Below are 11,568 nucleotides of genomic sequence, written 5' to 3'. Positions count from 1 at the left end.
AGCGCACAAGCACTAAATCAACCATCTTGCGTCGCAACTTCATAGTCTTACGGTCAACGATTGCCTCAGGTTCTTCAATCAACCTCTTGTTTTCATCCAACCTTAACTCAAAAATCGGAATTATGTCGGGCACATCTCCCGTGAACTTTCTCAAATAACACACATGAAATGTGTTATAAATACCCTGCAGTTCTTCCAGTAATTCTAGCTTGTAAGCTTGATTCCCGATCCTCTGAAGAACTTTAAATGGTCCAATAAACCTTGAACTCAACTTTCCCCTTTTACCAAATCTTATAAGTCCTTTCCACGGCGAGACTTTAAGTAAAACCGAATCTCCAACTTCGAAGTATATCGGTTGTCTTTTCTTGTCAGCATAGCTCTTTTGTCGATCTTGAGCAGCTAACAACCTCTCCCTTATCACTTTCAACTTTTCAGCATTTTGATGGACTATCTCAGGTCCCATAAACTGCTTTTCCCCAGCTTCCAGCCAACATGATGGCGTTCGACACTTTTCTCCATACAAAGCATGATAAGGTGCCATCTTAATGCTTGAGTGGAAACTATTATTATAGGAAAATTCTACTAAAGGTAAGTGTTCATCCCAGTTACCTTGGAATTCTAGGGTACATGCTCTCAGCATATCCTCCAATGATTGAATTGTTCGTTCGCTTTGGCCATCGGTTTGAGGATGGTAAGTTGTGCTCAAACACAACTTGGTACCCAATTCCTCTTGTAGACCCCTCCAAAACCTTGAGGTAAAACGGCTGTCACGATCGGATACAATCTTTAACGGAACACCGTGTAGCCTCATAATTTCCTTCACATAAGAAATCGCAAGTTTATCCATAGACCATTTCTCGTTAGCGGCTATGAAATGCGCACTCTTAGTGAAGCGATCAACGACCACCCAAATCATGTCGTGACCGTTCTTTGTTCTGGGCAGTTTAGTCACAAAATCCATGGTAATATCTTCCCATTTACCCATGGGTACAGGCAAAGGTTCTAAACTCCCATACGGTTTTTGATGTTGTGCCTTAACCCTAGCACAAGTTACACACTCGGCCACATACTTAGCAACATTGAGCTTCATCGTCGGCCACCAGTAATAGGGTTTTAGGTCCCTATACATTTTCGTACTGCCGGGATGAATCGAGTACATGGTTTTGTGAGCTTCTTCCATCAGAAGATCCCTTACTCCTCCCGTCTTAGGTACCCAAATCCTATCTTTGAATACCTTCAATCCTTGACCGTTTGTATCAAACACCAACGTTTTTCCCAAACGTTCCTCCTTCCGGTCATTTTTCTCCAAAGCTTCCTCCTGAGCTTTCTTTATACTTTCCACAATTGTAGAGACAACTTCAATCCTCAACACTCTTTGCCTTTTCTTTTCAAGATTCACCTTCCAACTGAGAGCATCAGCAACAACATTTGCTTTACCAGGGTGGTAAAGTATCTCACAGTCGTAGTCCTTGAGTAATTCCAGCCAGCGCAGTTGCTTCTTGTTCAATTCTTTCTGATTAAAGAGATATTGAAGACTCTTATGATCATTGAAAAGTTTACACTTAGTACCATAAAGATAGTGCCTCCATATCTTTAAGGCGAATACTACCGCTGCCAACTCTAGATCATGAGTGGGGTAGTTCTTTTCATGCTCTTTCAATTGCCTCGATGCGTACGCTATCACTTTATCCCTTTGGGTCCGAACACACCCTAAACCAACTCCAGAGGCATCACTATAGACTGCGAAGTCATCAACTTCTTTAGGTAACGAAAGAATCGGTGCTTCACACAATCTCTTCTTTAACTTCTCAAAGGCTTCCTTATGCTTCTCATTCCAAGAATTAGTAGCTCCTTTGTGGGTCAAAGCTGTTAATGGAGTAGCGATCGAAGAAAAGCCTTGGATAAATCTTCGATAATATCCAGCTAATTTTAAAAAGCTTCTAATCTCCGTAGGACTTTTTGGTTGTTCCCACTTCATCACAGCTTCAATCTTTGCTGGGTCAACCATTATTCCTTCTTGGTTAACCACATGACCTAAAAATTGGACGTCCTGAATCCAAAATTCACATTTGGAGAACTTTGCATGCAGCTTCTCCTTTTTTAGGACTTCTAGCACTTCGCGCAGATGCTTCTCATGCTCCTGCTTGCTTTTCGAATAGATCAAGATATCGTCTATGAATACTATCACGGATTTATGAAGGTATGGTTTACAAACCCTGTTCATCAAATCCATGAAAGCTGCCGGGGCATTGGTTAATCCGAACGACATAACCAAAAATTCATAGTGTCCATATCTTGTTCTGAACGCGGTCTTCTCGATATCCTGCTCCCTCACCTTTAGTTGATGGTACCCCGACCTAAGATCGATCTTCGAAAAATAGCTCGATCCTTGCAACTGATCGAACAAATCATCGATCCTCGACAACGGGTACTTGTTCTTTATCGTCGCTTTATTCGGCTCTCTGTAATCGATTCACATTCTCATGCTCCCGTCTTTCTTCTTTACAAATAACACAGGGGCTCCCCAGGGTGATGAACTAGGTCGAATGAAACCTTTGTGAAGGGTCCAATTAATGGTTTGGTCTAGGCTTTAATTGTAATAGTTGAGTATGAGTCCTTAATGCATTTTGTGGGTTGTTTAAGTGTTTACGGTCAGGAAGTGAGTTTACGGCCGTAAACCGAGTTTGCGGCCCAGTCGAGTATATATAGTGGAGGTGTAGGTCTTTGTCTACTTGTTGATGCCATAATGTTATAGATTATTCCATCGAGTTGTACCTGACATTTTTCTGAATAGAAACGTGTGGAAGCTTGATTTCTTTTCTTCTTCTTCTTCTATTGTGATTGTTTGTTGCTTGATCATTGGTAAAGATCCTTTTCAGGACCTTACAATTGGTATCAGAGCAAAAACCGGTGTCAAAGCTTCATTTAATCGAGATTTGGGCTGCGTAAACTGACATTCTTATTGTTCGAGATTGGTTTTAGTGTTTTCGTGGTTAAAGGGACTGAATCTACTGCAAAAACATGTTTTTGAAGACCTTCTGGGAGTTTACTGCCAACCGTAAACCCTGTTTACGGCTGTAAACTCAAGAACGTGAACAACCGTAAACTGTGAATCTTCATTAACCGTAAACTAAGCCTCAATAACCGTAAACGCTTAAACCGTAAACGTCTAAACCGAAATCATCCAAACCGTAAACATAGTTTAAGGTCGTAAACACCTAAACCCTAAACCCAGTTTACGATCGTAAACACCTCAACCGTAAACCCAGTTTACGGTCGTAAACTCTTCAACCGTAAACACAGTTTACGGTCGTAATCTCATCATCATCAACCGTAAACTCTTTTGTGACTTTAATTTGCTTTAATTTCAAATGGAATCTCAAAGTCAAAATCATTTTCACGAACTTGATACTGTCATGGGCACTAGTACGCGTATTCCAAGATTAATGTCTGCAGATGGTTTTCCTGAGTGGAAGTACATAATTGAAAAATATATTAAAATGAAGGATTTCAAAGTCTGAAGAAGCATTCTTAGAGGCCCTGTTTGAATCACTATGACAGTTGGAGGACAAGTGATTGACAAGGCTGTTGAAAACTACACAAATGAGGAGTTTGAGAAAGTTGAAGAGCAGGAAAGGGCTTTAGCCACTCTAACCGTGGCATTATCTCCTTATATTGCTCAAGGTTTCCGAGAGTATACTTTAGCTAAAGATTTGTGGGAAGCCCTAATTGAGGTATATGAGGGCAATGAAGATATGAAGGAGAGTCGCCAGGACATGTTGAGACAAAAGTTCAATATGTTCAACTACATTCTCGGAGAGACTCTTGAGGCACAGCTGCAGCGGTTCACAACTCTCACCACTGACATGAATATATCTGGGATTTTCTTGACAAAGTCAGAAATTAACAAGAAGCTTCTGAATGCTCTTCCTAGATCATGGGATGTGAATGTTGCTGTGATTATGAAGACCAAGGATCTAAATCGCCTCAGTCTTGCTGAAATCATGGCGATCATCAAAGCTTGTGATATTGATGACAAACAGAGAGAGATTAACCATGTGAACTCGTACTCAACTGCAAATCTTGGAATCTCATCCAACAATGCTCTCTCATCAATCATCTCTTCCTCAGGTCGAGCTTTTGCTGCTCAACAACCTCAGATTCAGACCTTTGCTGCTGCATCATCCATTCCTCATTCTCAAAGCCAGCCATTTGTCACTCCATAAGTTGTTCCCCATCCAAATGTGCCAGTTGTAGCCTCTTCCTCAAACACAAAGGACACTGATGAAAATCTGGCTCTAGCCACTGGGCTTGTTAACTGCTACAATGCTTTTGTAGCTGGAGAGCTTCCACCTCAGCTGTCATTTGCTTACCTGGATCAGATTCATCCTGAAGACGTGGAAGAGATGGACATTACATGGTAGATTGCTATGGCTGTTTTCAGGGCCAAGCAGTTTGCTAAGAAGACAGGGAAGAACAATTGGGGCATGAATGCTGACAAGAAGGTAGGATTCAACAAGGTCATGCTGCAATGTTTCAACTACCACGAGCCGGTTTATTTTGCTCGTGAGTCTCCAAAGCCAGATCGTAGGATGAACAAAAACAGGACGATGGTTGCAGTGGGAAATAATCGTGCAGGTGCTGCGGTTAATGGTGAAACTGCTATGGTCGCTCAGTCCTTTGACTGGGAGGACCAGATTCAGGCTTTGAATATTTCAGGGCCAGAAAACGCTCACCTAGCTCAAATTGATGATGATCCCCTGAAGAATGATGCAGCTGATCCTGAAGCAGAAATGATGGAGCTGCAGTTTGCTCTGATGGTTTCTTCTACTTCCGAGCCCAGGAAAAGTGAGGTAAGTCTACCGTCTTGTTCTCAGGCATGTAATGAATATGTTAAACTTCTTCACGATGAAATTCAATTATTACGTAGAGATGTAGAGGACCTTAGATATGAGGGCTATCAGCTTAGGAAAGGATAGAAACCCCTTAAGGCCCAGTTAGAGACAAAAATAAAGGACTTTAAGAGAATTCAGACAGAATACAGTGAAAAATGTGAGCTTTATGATTATGTTAAGAGACAAAAAGATGAGTTAATTACCGAGCTTGATACATTAAAAAGACAATTTGAAACTGCAAATTTTGATTTTAGAAAATTTGATGGATCAAGCAAGGTAGTTGCCAACATGATTGATCACTGCACGCAGTTCAAACGAAACCAACAAAAGAGTTTAGGATATGATAGTGTACCTCCTCCTTATAATCATACATATCAGTATCAACCCCTATCCAAGGATGAGATTTCCAACGAATCATTTATGGTTTATGGCAAGCCATCTGGTTTCGTTTCAGGAGGATTTGTTAATGTTGAAAGTACTAACATTTCTACTTCCCCTGCAGATCAACCATTAGATCAGGGAAAGCGTGAAGCTGGAGAATCTGTTTCTGTTTCTGTTTCTAATTCTGATATTTTAGTTTCAAATGAAAAAGTTTTTGTTTCTGATGTTAAGACTGAAAATGTTTCGTGTGATGTTTCCACATCTTTTACTGTTGAACTTAATTTCTTTGATATGTTTGATGAATTGTTTGGTAATTCTGATGCTTGTGATTCTCATGAAAACCCATCAATTCCACAAGTCACACCATCGGAGGCACCCCCACTTATCTCACAACCTATTTCTCATGCATGTTCTTCTGAGAAGAGTAAGAGTGTCTGTCAAGAAAATAAATCTGAGAAATGCAGTACAAGTTCAAATAATAAACAGATTTGTTTTAATTGTGGTGTTGGTGATCATATAGCTAGGAATTGTCAAAATAGGATCTTTGTGAACTATATGTCACCAAGAGGAGAGAACGAATCTTGAGGAAGGTCTTTAATTAGAAAATCCTCAAGAACTCGTTCTCGAAATGATGATTGGAAAGATGATCGAAGCAGAAAAAGGGTTGTTTTTCAAAAGAATAAAAAGGTTTTTACTAACAAAGCTCCAAATAGTTTGCCAAAACCGAACAAGGCTCCGCCAAGATCGGTTTCGTCAAAAAGCAATTCTGGATCTTCAACCACTTCTGGTAGAACATCCAGAGGCTCAGTGCAAACTCATAAGAAACCTATTTCAAAACCACCTGAGAATGTTGTAAAACCTAAATATCATAGGATGCCCAAATCAATTTCCAATCCATCATCTCCATCCTCTAAAGTGATTAGGAATGAGGATCCTAATTTGAAAACATTAAAAGATAAATCAGAGAAAGCAAAAAGGAAACCCAGGACAGTGATGTCCTGGGTTCCCAAATCTAAATGATCCCGTTCATTTTACAGGGACAGTTGCGAAGCAATGTCGTCCGTCCTTGGTACGTCGACAGCGGCTGCTCCCGGCATATGACATGAGACATCTCCCAATTGAGCGACATTCAATCTTTTAATGGGGGGTATGTTTCCTTCGCAGGCGGAGATGGTGGCAAGATCACTCAGAGAGGAACCGTTACAAATGGAGTGCTAAGCTTTGAAAATGTCAACTTTGCTCCCGAGTTAAAGCATAGCTTGTTGAGTGTTTCCCAAATTTGCGACAAAGGCTATTCTACCCATTTTACCGATAAAGAATGCATGATTCTCAAGCCAGGCATTGTCATCCCGGAAGAGTGGATTCTCGTCAAATCTAAGCGGGATGGGAATGCTTACATTATTGACATGAACAGTAACATACCTGAACAAGTCACTTGCCTATTTTCAAAAGTCTCCGAACAAAACGCAATGCTGTGGCACCGACGACTCGGTCATGCTAACGCGAAAAACCTGAATCGCCTTGCTAAGAATGAGATGGTCCGAGGCTTACCTGTCAGAGACTTTATTACATTTGAGAAGTGTGTGTCCCGTGCCCGAGGAAAACATCATAGAAAACCACACCTGCCTAAGCAAGTCAACTCAATCAGTCAGGTGCTTCAATTATTGCATACAGACTTATTTGGTCCGGTCAACGTCCTGAGCATCAAAAGAAGTTCGTACTGTCTTGTTGTGATCGATGATTTCTCTCGTTTTACGTGGGTTTTCTTCTTATCCAACAAAGTTGGGGTTTCTGATCTGATAAAGAAGTTCATTGTGATGATTGAGAATCAAACCAACAACCAGGTGAAGGTGCTTCGTACTGACAATGCAACTGAGTTCAAGAATGCGGTTCTTGACCATTTTCAAAAGACGCCGCAAGGACAATGCTTTGTGATTCCAAATTACCTGTTTTCTTTTGGGCCGAGGCGATTAACACTGCTTTCTACGTGCAGAATTGTGTACTAATCAACAAAGCAAAGATGAAGACAACGTACGAGATTCTCTATGGACACAAGCCTTCAGTCAGCCATTTTCGTGTATTTGGCTGCCCTTGCACCCTTCTTCACTTGGAATCCAACTCTAAATTCAATGCCAAAGTCGATGATTGTTACTTTATAGGGTATGCTGCGCGCACCGCATATAGGGTTTACAACAAGAAGACTAAGAAGATTGTCGAATTCTATGACGTGCGCTGGTTGGAGGAGAATGAAACAGACGCTCGAGTGGGTCTTGACTGATTATTTGATTACACATTGCTTTTCAAATCCTTAAATGTGTCTTCAGATGGCTCAAATGGATCCTCTTTTGGTTCGAAGATTGTTTCTGAAGACGAAGACGAATAAGTTGTCTACAGACCTCCAACGGTTGAGGGGGAGTCCTTTGCTCCATCTGAGGGGGAGTCCTCTGCTCCACCTGAGGGGGAGTCATCTTATCGACTTCACAGTCCAGAGTCTAAAGTTCAAAATGGAACTCCTGATGCTGATGCTACACCTCTTACCCCTGTTGAAAGAGAGTTCATGTCTAGAGATGCTTCCGCTATCACTCCAACTTTTATGGAACTACTCTTTCCTGAAGAAATTGCTAATGAGTTTGTAGCAGATTCATCTAATGTGGATCAATCAGCAACTGATGGAGGTTTCAACATCCACACTCTTCCTGTTTCACTCAATGACATCAGCCAAGACATACCTTCAAAAATTCAACGCGATCATCTGATCGATAACGTCATTGGCCAGCTTGGTGACGGAGTTAAAACCAGAAGTCAGAGTGGAGATGTCAATGCATGTCTCTATTCTTGCTTTATATCTCAAATAGAGCCCAAGAACGTTGACATGGCTTTGAATGAGCCCAGCTGGGTAGATGCGATGCATGAAGAGCTAAATCAGTTTGAAAAGCTCGGGGTTTGGAAATTGGTTGAGTTACCAAAGGGCAAAAGGTCTCTTGACACGCGTTGGGTCTATCGTAACAAGCAGGATGATTCTGGTGTAAAAGTGCGCAATAAAGCAAGGTTGGTGGTTCGCGGGTTTCGACAAGTTGAGGGTCTTGATTATACTGAGGTTTATGCTCCCGTGGCTCACTTGGAGGCTATTCATATCTTCCTTGCATATGCTTCTTACATGAAATTCACGGTTTACCAAATGGATGTCAAGACTGCCTTCTTGTATGGAAAGGTAAAGGAAGAAATCTACGTTGATCATCCCCCTGGTTTCGTTAACTCAAAGTTTCCTAATCATGTCTACAAGTTGGACAAGGCGTTGTATGGGTTACATCAAGCTCCTCGAGCATGGTATGCGACTCTAACAAAGCACTTGCTCGAGCATGGATACTCTCGCGGCACTATTGATCAAACTTTATTCATCAAGCATCTTGGTAACGATCAGATTCTAGTCCAGATCTACGTTGACGACATTATCTTCGGGTCTACCAGTCCACAGCTTTGCAAAGAGTTTGAAGGCGTGATGAAAAAGCGGTTTGAGATGAGTTCACTGGGTGAAATGACCATGTTTCTGGGGCTTCAGGTCAAACAAAATTCAACCAGAATCCTGCTACATCAAGCTAAGTATGTGGAGGATATTCTTGAGAAGTTCGGGTTTGAAGATGCAAAACCTGCATCGACACCAATGGCTGAAAGACCTCTGCTAAGTCCAGATATTGATGGCGAATCCGTAGATCAGACACACTACAGATCGATGATCGGATCGCTGATGTATCTTACTGCAAGTCGTCCCGACATCATGTTTGCAGTTTGTCAATGCGCTCGCTATCAGGCTAATCCTAAACTTTCATATCTTATTGTTGTCAAAAGGATTTTTCGGTATATCAAAGGCAGCCCAAAATTGGGTCTTTGGTATCCTAAGAATTCTGAATTTGATTTATATGCTTTTTCTGACAGTAATTATGGAGGCTGTGAGTTTGACAGGAAATCTACATCAGGAGGGTGCCAATTCCTTGGAGATAGGCTGGTGTCGTGGCAGTGCAAGAAACAACATACCGTCTCTACCTCAACAGCAGAAGCAGAATACGTTGCTGCATCTGCTTGCTGTTCTCAAGTTATCTGGATCCAACATCAGCTGCTGGACTACGGTTTGAATTATCTAGAAACCCCAATTCACTGTGATAATGAGGCCGCAATTCAGATTACTAAAAATCACGTCCAACATTCCAAAACCAAGCACATTGATATCAAAATTCATTTTATCAGAGATTGTTATGAGCGCTCGCTCATCCGGCTAGAACAGCTTCCCACTGCCAATAATGTGGCGGATCTGTTCACCAAGCCTTTTAACAAAGCTCGATTCGATGTGCTTGTGGGATTTTTGAAAATGATTCGTTTTGAGGATTAATTTTTTTTAGGCTAGGTTCGTTTAAATTTGCGCATTTTAGTCATTTCATTCTCACCCATGCTCAAATTTAGGGGGAGAAATAAACAAAAACCAAACAAAAATTGAAAAATTAAAAAAATCCAAAAACATCTTGTTTCTGTTTTATTTTTTTTTCAGAAAACATTCAAAAATCCAAAAACATTAAAAATTCAGAAAAATCAAAAATATTGTCGCTTACAGTTTTGCTTGTTGATGTAGTACTGGGAAGTGATATTATCAAGTGATAACAAGCAATCTGAGTCTGCGTAACGTACCCAAAATTAAATTGTCTATGCTCTAGGTTTGATGCGTTGGTAGGCACGAAAGATTCTAATGGACATGACTAGGCAGAGTTGAACTTAAGGAATTCATAGACTTGACAAATCTTGACCTAGTTAGATCCGTTTAGCCTGACAATACGACACTTGGATAGATTGAGCAGGGAGATAAATATGGGAATCTACAGGTCACATTAGAAGAACCTGTACTTTGAACCGTGGATTAACATTTCCTCGATGTGCAGATTCTGTCCTTAATTCCGGTATTGATGGGGTGACTAGTGAATTCCGATAAATTAGGTCTGTAGAAAATTGTTTTCTCTCTATCTGTCTGTTAGTCATATGTTGCTTCCTTTGCGTGATCGAGAGATCCGACCTGGCCTGTAACATAAGCAGCTCTATTTCTCTGCATCCTCTATCTATGCAATTCTTTCTATCAGTTAGCCATATACTGTCTCTTTTGTGTGACTCACAATCCTGTTGGATATAGTGTCTAAGTCCATAACTATATTTGGTATGTACTTGACCCGACCCGACATAGTCCATTTGGGTTGCACTTCACCCGAACAATTTATGGATAATCGTTTGAGAATAGTATAAGTTATGATTTATTAATATATTATAAGTCCTAATATATTAATATAAAATCATATTATTTAATTAGTATTGATCTATAATTAATTTAGAATTAATTTAGAGATCAAAAGTATGACTAATTAAATATGGGCTCTTGTATTTATATAGTGTGGGCTAATGCTTATTTGGAATGGGCTAGGCTTGCATGGAAAGTCCATGGATACTCCATGGAGCTTTAACCCATGGATCTCATGGAAATGAAAAGACATGGGTATTAGGGTTTACATGGATGTAACCCTAATCCACCACACTATATAAAGGACGCTTTGGTTCTTGAAATTGCACTAGTTGATGTGTGTAAACCAAGAGGGCCGATTTCAAGAAGTTTGTGACTATTCTCTCAAGTTTCCAAGTTTGTGGTGATTTGTGACTTCCATTTGAGGCATCCACATTATTGGTCCTAGGCTCTCAAACTCCAAACAATCGACTACTACTACAAGGTAAGTAATTCTACTAGTTTTATTTGATTCAAGTATCCCATGCCATGCTAGTTAGGATAAGAACCTTGGAAAAATAATTATTTGCATGTATCTTAGTCAAACATAGATCCAAGGTTTCTAGGGTTGCATGTACACCATCGGAGTGTTAGAATGCTGAAAACCCATCAGTGGTGTCAGAGCCTGGTTTGTTTATTTAATACTTGATGCAAAAAAAAAACTTGAAAATCGAAGTTTTGTTCAAAAGCTCGTATCAAAATTTCAAGTTTTGTATATGTACTTACGATTCTTGAAATTTTTGATATGAACATTCATAAACATATGAGTTTAGAAGATCATAGAAATTATGTACTAATAATTGATTAGATTAATTCTTGATCTTTATGTGTTTTAATGGAGTCCATAACTAGTTCTTAAGTTATGGATAACCAAAAGTCACATTTATAAATAACCATTAAAAGAACACATAGGTTACAAAAAATGAAGAGTCTTCATTTTTAATAACCATTAACTCATAAGTTATCAGAAATGAAAAGTTT

Source organism: Lactuca virosa, chromosome 3 (assembly GCF_052849685.1).
Source record: "Lactuca virosa cultivar CGN04683 chromosome 3, Lactuca_virosa_CGN04683_v6, whole genome shotgun sequence".
NCBI lineage: Eukaryota > Viridiplantae > Streptophyta > Magnoliopsida > Asterales > Asteraceae > Lactuca > Lactuca virosa.
Note: the sequence above shows the minus strand (reverse complement) of the source record.